The sequence below is a fragment of the Tamandua tetradactyla genome, chromosome 6 (genome assembly GCF_023851605.1).
Source record: "Tamandua tetradactyla isolate mTamTet1 chromosome 6, mTamTet1.pri, whole genome shotgun sequence".
In the NCBI taxonomy this organism is placed as follows: Eukaryota; Metazoa; Chordata; class Mammalia; order Pilosa; family Myrmecophagidae; genus Tamandua; species Tamandua tetradactyla.
Window position 1 is genome coordinate 49,235,416 of NC_135332.1, and position 9,944 is coordinate 49,245,359.

General features: G+C 45.7%; 1 protein-coding gene and 1 non-coding gene across 9 annotated transcripts in view; both read left to right on the forward strand.

The window, feature by feature from the left end:
- LOC143687851 (ral guanine nucleotide dissociation stimulator-like) overlaps positions 1 to 9,102 on the forward strand; it is a 29,578-nt gene extending 20,476 nt beyond the window's left edge. For 6 of the 8 annotated variants that reach the window (XM_077165229.1, XM_077165234.1, XM_077165231.1 and 3 more), the window contains one exon: positions 2,435 to 3,201. The gene's annotated coding sequence lies outside the window, so the exon portion shown is untranslated. Of the gene's footprint in view, positions 1 to 2,434; positions 3,202 to 4,695; positions 4,834 to 7,248; positions 7,342 to 8,185 lie in introns of those variants that run through there. The other 2 variants (XM_077165228.1, XM_077165230.1) reach the window with 2 other exon arrangements.
- Positions 2,159 to 2,229, forward strand: TRNAK-UUU (transfer RNA lysine (anticodon UUU)). Its single transcript has one exon. It is a non-coding gene; the product is annotated as a tRNA-Lys (tRNA).
- Positions 9,103 to 9,944: the final 842 nt, after the last annotated feature.

The window sequence follows — 9,944 nt, forward strand, 5'->3', positions numbered from 1 at the left end:
CCTAAATGTTTAAGACTATCTGTTAGGTGACAGGAAGCTGTGGAAGGATTTTCTAAAATAACTTTTTATTATGAAAGTTTTCAAAATACATAAAAATTGAAATAGCACAATGTCCACCTTCACACCTGCCATCTAAACACAGTTTTTACTGTTTTGCCATATTTGCTTTATCCTTCTCACTCTATCTTTTCTCTATATGTGTTGTCTTTTGCTGAAGTATTGAACATGAGGATACATCACTTCTCTAAATACTTCAACCTGCATCTCCTAAGAATGAGGACATTCTCCTACATAAGCGCAGCATTATTTTATACTTAAGAAAATTAATAATTAGGACTAATTTATACTATCATTTAATAAACAGTTGTGAGACTTTCCATCTGGAAATTAGCTGCAGCACTGTGACTGCCATATAGAGGATGGCTGGATGGGGGCCGCAAGCAGGCAGGTTCTCTGCAGTAATCCAGGTACCAGATGATGAAGCCTAAGCTAGAGTAGTGGGGTGATGCTGTTTTGAGATAACAGCCCCGGCTCTTCCACTCGGGGTCCACTCCTCTCCGTGTCTCAGGTCAGGAGGTGGGGGTGCCCTGGCCTGGCCAAGCAGAGCCCTGCATCTGCATGGTCACAGGGGTTGGCCCAGGGATGGGCACAAGACTGAAGCTGGTCCAGTGAGAGAATCTCAACACCTCTGCAAAGTCCAGTTCTTTTGCATGAAAGTCGAAACTGAGAGAAGCTGATACTCTCTTAGTCTTGTCTCTTCTTGAAGCCCGAGAGTGAAGATAAGATAGCAGAAGGCAGAGCTGAGACCCTGACAGAAACCATGCCCCCAAAATTCATTTGAGCCCTAAAACTATCCACCTGAATGGAACCCCACCCCTAGACTTTTCAGTGTCCTCAGGCAATTAATTCCCTTTCGCCAAAGATGGCTTGAGTTTGTTGTTTTGTCATTTCCAACCAAGAAAATCCTGTTGGCTGGACATTTCCTGACTTTCCATATTCTCTTTCCATCGTGGGCTATGTTAGTTCCAGCTCTGAGGAGGAGCACAAACGAGGATGGGTCTCCACAGCTCCAGTCTGACTAGACACCCTTTAGCTCAAACAGGGGAACCTCACACAAGGGTGGCCGAGCCCTTCAAGGGCGGCCGCAGGGGACATACCACCAAAGTCTCAACCTTGATAGGCAGACTCAACGGGAGGCTTCCCCAAACTATATAAAGTGCTAATCAAATATTGTAAAATGCTAGTCATGTAACAGATGGTTACCATCTGCAGTCTTCAAAATTAACATTTGGAAAGAGCACAACTTTATTTCATTACTTTAAAAGCCCAAGCAATACTTAGTAACCAACATAGCAAGCATGGGTGGGAGATTATTTTCAGCTCAATTATAATACTTAGTCACTCTCATTAATAACTAGTAGAACATACACGTGTGGGTCCACTTAGAGAAGCTAAATTAAAAATGTTTTAATTTAATTTAAAATGTGGGTTTATATTATCTAAGGGGCAGTGAGCCCATAGCAGCAATGCTAAGGTAGGAATCAGGCACTGTGGCCCTGGGGATACTAATTTATCCTCCCCTCTGAACTTGACCTTAAACTCCTAATCTGGGCTCCCTGACTTATGGCACCTCCATCTTCCCAAGCTAAAACCTTCAGAATCAACCCACTTTCCTCTTCCTCCTTTAGTCCCAGCCCATTGGTCTACTTCTGAGCGCACCCCCTCAAATTAATCTCTTCTCCATTCCCACTGCACATCCTTGGTTTAGAGTTATCCCATCTGTCCTGGACAACTGCAGCAGTTCTCTAGCTAGTCTCTCTGTCTTCTGATCCATTTTGCTCCAATCTGTTCTCATACAACAGCCAGAATGATCTTTCCAGAACATAATTCTCATTGTGTCGTTCCTGCCTAGAAACCCTAACATCCACACCCGCCCTGCTCCGTGCCATCATTTATGGCAGCTTTTCCCAAAATGTGAAACAAGTACCTGAAGTGTTTTAAGCAGCATGTGGGCCAACATCTTCTTATTGTAATGAATTTGTATTTATTTTATTGTGATAGGGAAAAAAAATCCTACAGTTTCATGGGCATTATTGCTTTAAACTGTTTAAAAGATGAATGGGGTTAAAACTGAGTTTTAAAAGTGCATTAGGCAGGTGCACGGGTGGTTCAGTGGTAGAATGCCCGCCTTTTGTACGGGAGACCCGGGTTCGATTCCCGGACCATGCCCCTCCCCCTGCCAAAAAAAAAATGCATTAAGCAAATAATAATGCAGTTGAGATGTGGATATAGCAAAAATCATAAAAGCGATACTGAAGTTTAGAAATGCTGGTTTACGGATTAAAAACCAGATTCCTTTCCAGGGCTCACAAAGCCTTTAGATCTGGCTCTTGCCTCCTTTCCTCATCTGCATCTCTCACCACTCACTCCCTAGGCCCACCAACTTGTTACCAGAAGAGAGCATGGACCATGGGGCAGCAACCACCTGACCACCCCAGGGTCAGAACAAGAGCTCCCAGAACCAAAAAGAATTGGCTAACCTAGCCAGGAAGATAACATGCTGGAAATGGGATGAAGGCACACCTGAAACCAGCTGCTTAATAAGGACCCTTTCTTAGTTGAAGGATGTCAGAAATTTAGTATTCTGGTTCTTTTTGGTTCTTTTATTTTGTGTATGTGTGGATGGATGGATGGGTGGGTGGCCTGTCTTTCTTCTTATCTTACTTTAAACCTAAGACCAATCACTTAATGTCTGTCTTTTAGCTCCTTCATCTGGAACACAGGAAGCCTCTCGCATAGAGGGTAGGTCTGTACAGAGGAGATATTAGATTCCATTCAGTTCAACAAACAGCTCATAAAGCCTGTGGAAAGCCTGGGTCAGTGCTGGGGTCTGAGATAGCAGAAGATAAATCCCGGGCAGGTTGGCCACATCCCAGAGGATGGAGTGGTTCCCTTTGTCCCCAGGGATAGACAGTCAGGGAGGGCTTCCCAGAGCAAATGAGCCTGAGTTGGATCTGGAAGGATAAATGGGAGAGCTTAAGGCTCGGGGAACTCGTGTGCCAAGACACAGAGGGGTCAGGTCCTTGATAGTTTAGAGAATCTGTGAGAGTTCCTTATAGCTGACTGTGGTGTGAGTGCAGGGATTGGCCCAGGAGGTAGGTTTGGCTGCTCAATCAGTCATTGGCTCATTCAGACATCAGTGTGGAGGAGACTGGGAGTGACAGGCTGGAGGTAAGACAAGGGACAAGATGCTGTGGCAGAGGCCCAGGCAGGAGCTGACAGGGCAGTGAGCCCAGAGATGGGGATAGGCGTGGGCTGGAGGGCACTTAATGGGAGCTTCACAAGTTCTTGCATTCTAAAATCTACCATTTAAAAAACCTAGATTCCTGCTTTAAAAAAAAAAAAAAGAGATGAGGCTGGAGTTGTGGGTTCTTTGGAGAGAGATGGTATAATAGAGGTGCCAGTATAAGCTCTGCAGACATGCAAGATTGTATGTTGTATGATTACATTTATATGAAACCCTAGAAAATGCAGATTAATCTAAAGTGATGGAAAGCAGACCAGTGGTTGTTTGGGAATAAGATGAAGTGGAGAAGCCAAGAGTGAAGGATTGCAAATAGACACGAAAATTTTTAGAGTGATGGAGCTGTTCATTATCTTGATTGTGGTGATGGTTTATTAGATGTATACCTCTGCCAAAATTTCTCAAACTGGTATAATTAAATATGCACAGTTGATTGCATGTCAACCATACCTCCATGAAGCTGTTTATAGAAAGTGAGCTTTGGAGCCAGACTAGATAGGTTCAAATCCCAGCCCCACCCTTACTAGCTATGTGATTTTGGACAAGTTACTTGACCTTTCTATGCCTCAGCTTTCTTATGAGCAAATCTGGCTCAATAATAATAATACCAACCTTATAGGATATAGGATTAAATGCATTAATTGCATGTAAAGTGAATAGAACAGTTCAACAGCATTAACAGCATTCTTACTGATGACACAATAAAATGAAACCATTCATCCAAGCCCTGATGTACCACGACAAATCCATGTGCAGCTTCCTTTTCATGCAGAGCCCTCTGGACCTGTCTTTTTAAACTTTAATGTGCATTTGATTTTCTTGGAGATCTTGTTAAAATGCAGGTTCTAGGGTGCCCCGGTGGTTTAGTGGTAGAATGCTCACCTTCCATGTGGGAGACCCAGGTTTGATTCCTGGACCATGTACCACCACCCTACCCCCCCACCCCTGCAAAAAAATGCAGGTTCTGTCTTTTGATCTGGACTAGGGCCTGAGATTCTGCATTTCTAACAAGCTTCCAGCTGATGGAATGCTCTGGGTCCAGGACCACACTTTGAGTAGTGAGGCTTAGACATCTGGGAGCCTCTATTGTGTGATGCCCTCACTGAAGTCACAGCAGGTTTCCCAGAGGTTGTCATGTAGGTCTTCCCACCTATCACCCCTTCTCCCCTTCTCCTGTCAGTCCTTTCCAGGTAGAGGACACCAGGGATGAGGCTGCACATCTCCCTCCTTTCTCGCCCTTGGTCCCTGGGGGCATGCCTAGGTCTGGCTCCCAGTGCAAAGGGGCATGGGATGAGGGAGACCTGGACTCCCTGCTGAATCAAGGCTGTTCCCAGACTTCTGGAACCTGCATGTCAGTTGAGATGCCTTAGGAATGACACTGTGTTTTTCAGGGGCAGAGGGTGTCAAGGATGGCCCCACTGCCGGGGGCAGAGCTGGTCCAGAGGCCACTGCAGCTGTAGCGATACCTATTGTGCTGTTGCTGGTAGCTCCCCACCAAGGGCATCCAGGAGCATTACAAACACGCCGTCAGGCAGGTGGGCCTGGGAAGGAGGGTTCTCTAATGGTGGGGCAGGGGTGCTTTTTCAGGGGTTGGGCAGCAGTTTGGTAAGAGTGACAGGAATCTTACCAAAGATCAGTCTGGGTCCTCTGTCCTCTCCCCGATTTCTGACCAGGAAACAGAGGGTACATTATCTAGCATGCCAGATCTGCCGAAGCTTGAGCAAGGCAGCTCAATGGATAATTAAAATATGGTACGGGACACAGCATCATTTTGGTGGCATTCCTGTTAACAGTGCACCAACCTGAATTTAATCATGAGAAAGCATCAGACAACCCAAATTGAGGGACATTCTGCCAAACTGTCCTGCACTCATCAAAAATGCCAATGTCAGTTTCCAGGGGTATAAGCCTGGCCCTGGCATTGCGGGACATAACTCCCTAACATTGCAGAGCATTGTTCTAATGCCAGAGGAGCTCTGTAACCTAGAAATACTGGGCTGACCAAGAACAACTAGTTTCATCATTTCATTCCTTTGCCCCTTAATGACAACACCCCTTTGTAACCTTGAAGCAGTTAGAAGTGTCTTCCCTCAGATATCCTTCAAGATTGAGAGAGAATTATCAAATGAGAGGGAGGAATTGTAACTGAGAAGTTAAGACTTAAGGGATGATTTTCATTAATATATATTCATTATATAGATGATATCTTTATATAGATACTCCTTTTGCTTTCTGTAGATTGAAGTAGACAGAGGGGAATACCTGAAATCCCTTAACTATAATTCACCTGCCCTGATATCTGAAATTATTGTAAAAGCCCTTATCTTGTGCCTTTTTGATTGTTAAAAGCTGTTATTACTTTTATCTGGTCATTTTCTTTAAGTAACTTATAGGGCAAAGTCCTAATATTAATGAAGAATTTAAAGTCAGCCATTAACTATTTCATTTGTAGATTGTATCAGTTACACTCTGCCTCCCCTCCTCTCCAATTGAAATGATAATAATCCTGTCTCCTGTTCTGCTTAGACCTTGCTATTTGAAATTGTAATGACCTCATCTCCCCTTGCTAAAATCCACGAAAACCTTGACCCCCCCCTAAATTCAGGGTGACAGATTTTGAGCCAACAGGCCGTCTGTTCTCCTGCTATGCACCTAGTAATAAACTCTTCCTCTGAGGAAAAAAAAAAGTCAATGACATGAAACGCCAAGAAAAGCCGAGGCACTGCTCTGGATTAAAAGGGACTAAAGAGACATGACAACTAAATGTAACATGTGATCCCAGATTGGATCCTGGACCAAAAAAATAATAATAATGGTTTTTGTAAAGGCCATTACTGGGCCAAATCATGAGTTGGAATCTGGGCTTTAGGTTAGAAAATAGTGTTAGATCACTGTTAAATTATCTGTGTTTGATTACTGTTATATAAGAAAATGCTCTTGTTAGAAAACAACACACTAAAAAATATTTAGGGATTCAGGTCATGATATCTGTAACTTACTCTCAAACGCTTCCGAAATAAATTATACACATGTATAAGGAGAAAACGATTAAAGTGAATGTGGCAAAATGTTAACAACTGGTGATTCTAGTAGAGAATTTAAAAATGATTCTTGCAACTTTTCTGTAAGTTAGAAGTTATTTCCAAGTAAGTTTAAAGCTAAAATTAATACAAATATAATGTGGAAAGCAAAAAAAGTAGTAGTAGTAACAGAGAGCTGAGAAAACATGGAGAAGGGAGCACTGGCTGTCTCGAGAGTCAGGAAGGGAGGGCTGCCCGGGTGGTGGTGGTTGGGGGTGGAAAGGGAGTGAGCTGTAGGAGGAGGAGAAGGGGTCTTACCGTTCTTGTGGAAGTGACTTGAGTGCTGCATCCATGAGCCTGAATCTCAGGTTGTTTCTCAAGGGTGACAGACAGCAGCCCCTGCTCTGCACTGGGCCTGGCTGGATTTCCCAAAGCCACCCTATACGTTGCTTGCCTCTCCTCCTGTCCCTCTTTGCTTTTCTAGCGCCGAGCCAAGAGCAGCTCAGTCCTCTCTGTTGGGAAGCCCATGCAGATATCCCACCTTGGTGAAGCAGCTTCCCATGAGGACCAAGTTAAACACAGGGACCTAAGTTTCCCTTTGGCCCCCACTGCCTGATAGCCTTTGGGTCCAGCTTGATTTTTAGGTGGCTTGTGGGCCAGTCTTTCTTTTCATGACTGCCCTGATGGCTGGCTAGAGGATGGACTCTACAGTCCGGTAGACTGGGATTCAAATACTGACCGCTGCTTAGTGGTAGATTACAATTTCTGAGCCCCTGTTTTCTCATCTCTAAGTGGGGTAATTACAAGTGATTATGAGAGGGTTGCTGTGTATAAGACACCCAGCAGTGGCCCATAGCAGTGGCTCTGAAGCTGCTGGTCCCATGAACTATGCCTAGTTGTCTTTCTTTATGCTTAAACTACCAGAGTTTCCAGGTTCACGCAGATGAAGACAACCCTGAGAGAATCCAGCAGATTATTAAAAGAGCGATTGAAGATGCTGACTGGGTCATGAACAAAGTAAGTGCCAGGGCTGCTTCCTCTACCCACACTCTGGGGTGCTGGTGGCAGTAATCTCCATGGCCGGCAGAGGTCGCCCTTTCCCCACAGTTGAGGATGGTTGGTGCTGAGATCCCCAGCCAGCCAGCTAGCTGTTCTCCAGAACTGAAAGATGCTGACAAATGCCCTTTGAGGTTGCATTTATTCTCTGCAAAGGGGATACCTCAGTCCCTGGAGGCAACTTTCTACCAAACAGTGCTGAATGAGCTCAGATGGGTCAGCAGGGAGGAGAGATGAGTCTTCCTGGAAGCAAGAGTGCCAAAGCTGGCACCAGCATTGTCGTAGTCAGAAAGGAAAAGCTGTTTTGGGAGGTGGTGGACTCCCTGTCTCTGGGGGTGTCCTACTGAGGTGAGGTTATTGAGGAAACGTTAGGTGTGCCCTACTCGGAAGAAGGGAGTGATGGCTGGTCCTTCAGCCTTTGTATTAGGACAACCTCGAGAGCTGGAGCTTCTAAATCAGAATGTCCAGATGTGAGGATCAGGATTCATTTTTTTTTTAAAGCTCAGTTATTAGCTGGCCTCTGAGGGTCCTCCTCTCCCTGGGTTTCCCACAGCCCCTCAAAAAACAAGTCTCAGCTTAAAGAGAAGAGACTTCTCCATTCCACCAGGTCCTTTCCAGTAAAGAAGAGAGGGGGTCGAGGCACTGACTACAGACCTGGCTATTTAGTGCCTGCTGATTGGGTTCCCCACTTCTGAGAAGCCCCGGTGGGAGGGTGGATGAGGCCTGGGTCACTGTGGTTCTCCCCATTTCCCTCCCTCCCTATTGGCTCCCCTTACCAACTTCTAGTGATCTCTCTGCCTTACAGTATAAAAAACAAAATTGAGAATCCAGAGCCCTTAGCAATACTGGAGCTGAGAGAACCATTTTCTGCTGGAACTAGTCTTCGGCGACAGTTTCGGACTATCTGCTGGCTTTCCTGGTTGAGTGAGCAAGAACTCAGGGGAGGTAGAAGATGACTTTTGCTTAGATGATTCTTCTTGCCACTGTCATGTCCTTTATGTTTGCTCTTCCAGCCATTTATTATGCAAGATTTGGGGAAAATGTGGTGTTTTTTCCACTTTGCTCTGAAAGTGATTGTTTTTTTCTGGAAGTCTCTTAACCATTCTTTGAGACCTGGAACAGACGTCCCCTCAGATGGCAGCCTCTGCAGAGGCGAGAACGTAGGTTTTAGAACCAGACAGATATGCATTTGAATCCCATTGCAGCTGCTTTTCCAGGGTATTGCCTTCAAACGCAGTTTCCACCTCTGTAAAATGGGGATCCTAGGGTTGTTGTGAGGGTCACATAAGATGAAGTCCAAGTGCCTAATGGAGGATATGGTACATGGTGGTGCCACTTCCCTCTAGGAAGTCATGCTATACTATTGCGTCCTCCTTTCCCACTGTACTTTCTGCATCTCTGCTGCAGCACACATCAAGTCACGTCCTTTTGTTTATTTATTGCCTTGTCCATCAACATGGAGAAGTCTGGTGTCCTGCCATTGCTTGCACCCCAGTGTCCTCATAGCTGTTACCATGCCCACAATCTGCCAGGTGACTGCTCTTCTCGGACCACCGTTTCTCCGTGCCCAGGGAAGTAGAAGCCCTGGCCCTTGCCATCAAGAAGTTTAATAGTGTCCCTGAAATGGTGACATGGAAGCTACACAAAACAAGGAAGAATGCTAAAGCAGCTACAGTAGATGGCAACTTGTACAAGCTTCTGTGAACTGGATGTCTGTCTCGACTGGCCCTTCTCTGCTTTGCTCCCATCTTGGAAGGAAGGAGGGCGGCAAGGAAGGTCCAGGGAGAACTGCACTCCTCCCCACCCCCACCCCACCCCCACCCCCACCCCGAAAACATTGCAGAAGTCCTCGCTGGCCATGCTTCTGCCATTGGGATGCCTTTCTAACAGAGACAGAAGGAATGGGAGGGGTCTTAGCTCTTCTCAAGAGCTAGAGCAGGTAGAAAAGTCAGAAGATACAGAGCGAAGATATAGGGCTTGAGTGTTCATTTCCCAAGGGAATGAGCTAGCATGTATTTGAGATTACGTGACTAAAAGTGACTCAGGTACAACTATATGTACTCATTGGACTAACAATGAAGTAAATATATCAGTTTGTGAAATCTCTGGTCTCTTCTCGAATGATAGTCTCAATTATTTCCCAAATGTAGATTGTTCCCCTACTGTGTGATGTACAGGTGCTCAGGGCTTAGGGGTGAGTAAGACATAAAGCTGCCCTGGAGGGGTTCATTCTTGTGAGGGGACGACCAGGCCCTCATTCCGCTACTAGACAACAACTGATGAGTCCCATTTACCCTGCCAGGGCAGGACCAAGCCAAGGGGGTTCAGATGGCCCCACAGCTGAACAAGACCCCCACCTCCACCCCTGTCATTCAACCCCTCTGGAATCAGGCGGCCCATCCTCAGTTGGCAGGGGTGTATCTTGACCACAAGGGTGGGTGACATTGCTCATTTCTGAGGCCTTTCACCAGCAGGAGATGTGTAAGCAATGGCTGGCCAGGGCTTGGGAGAAAGTTATGTACAGAGAATGTGCTTTGGCCCCTTCGGTTCACTGGTAGGTGCTG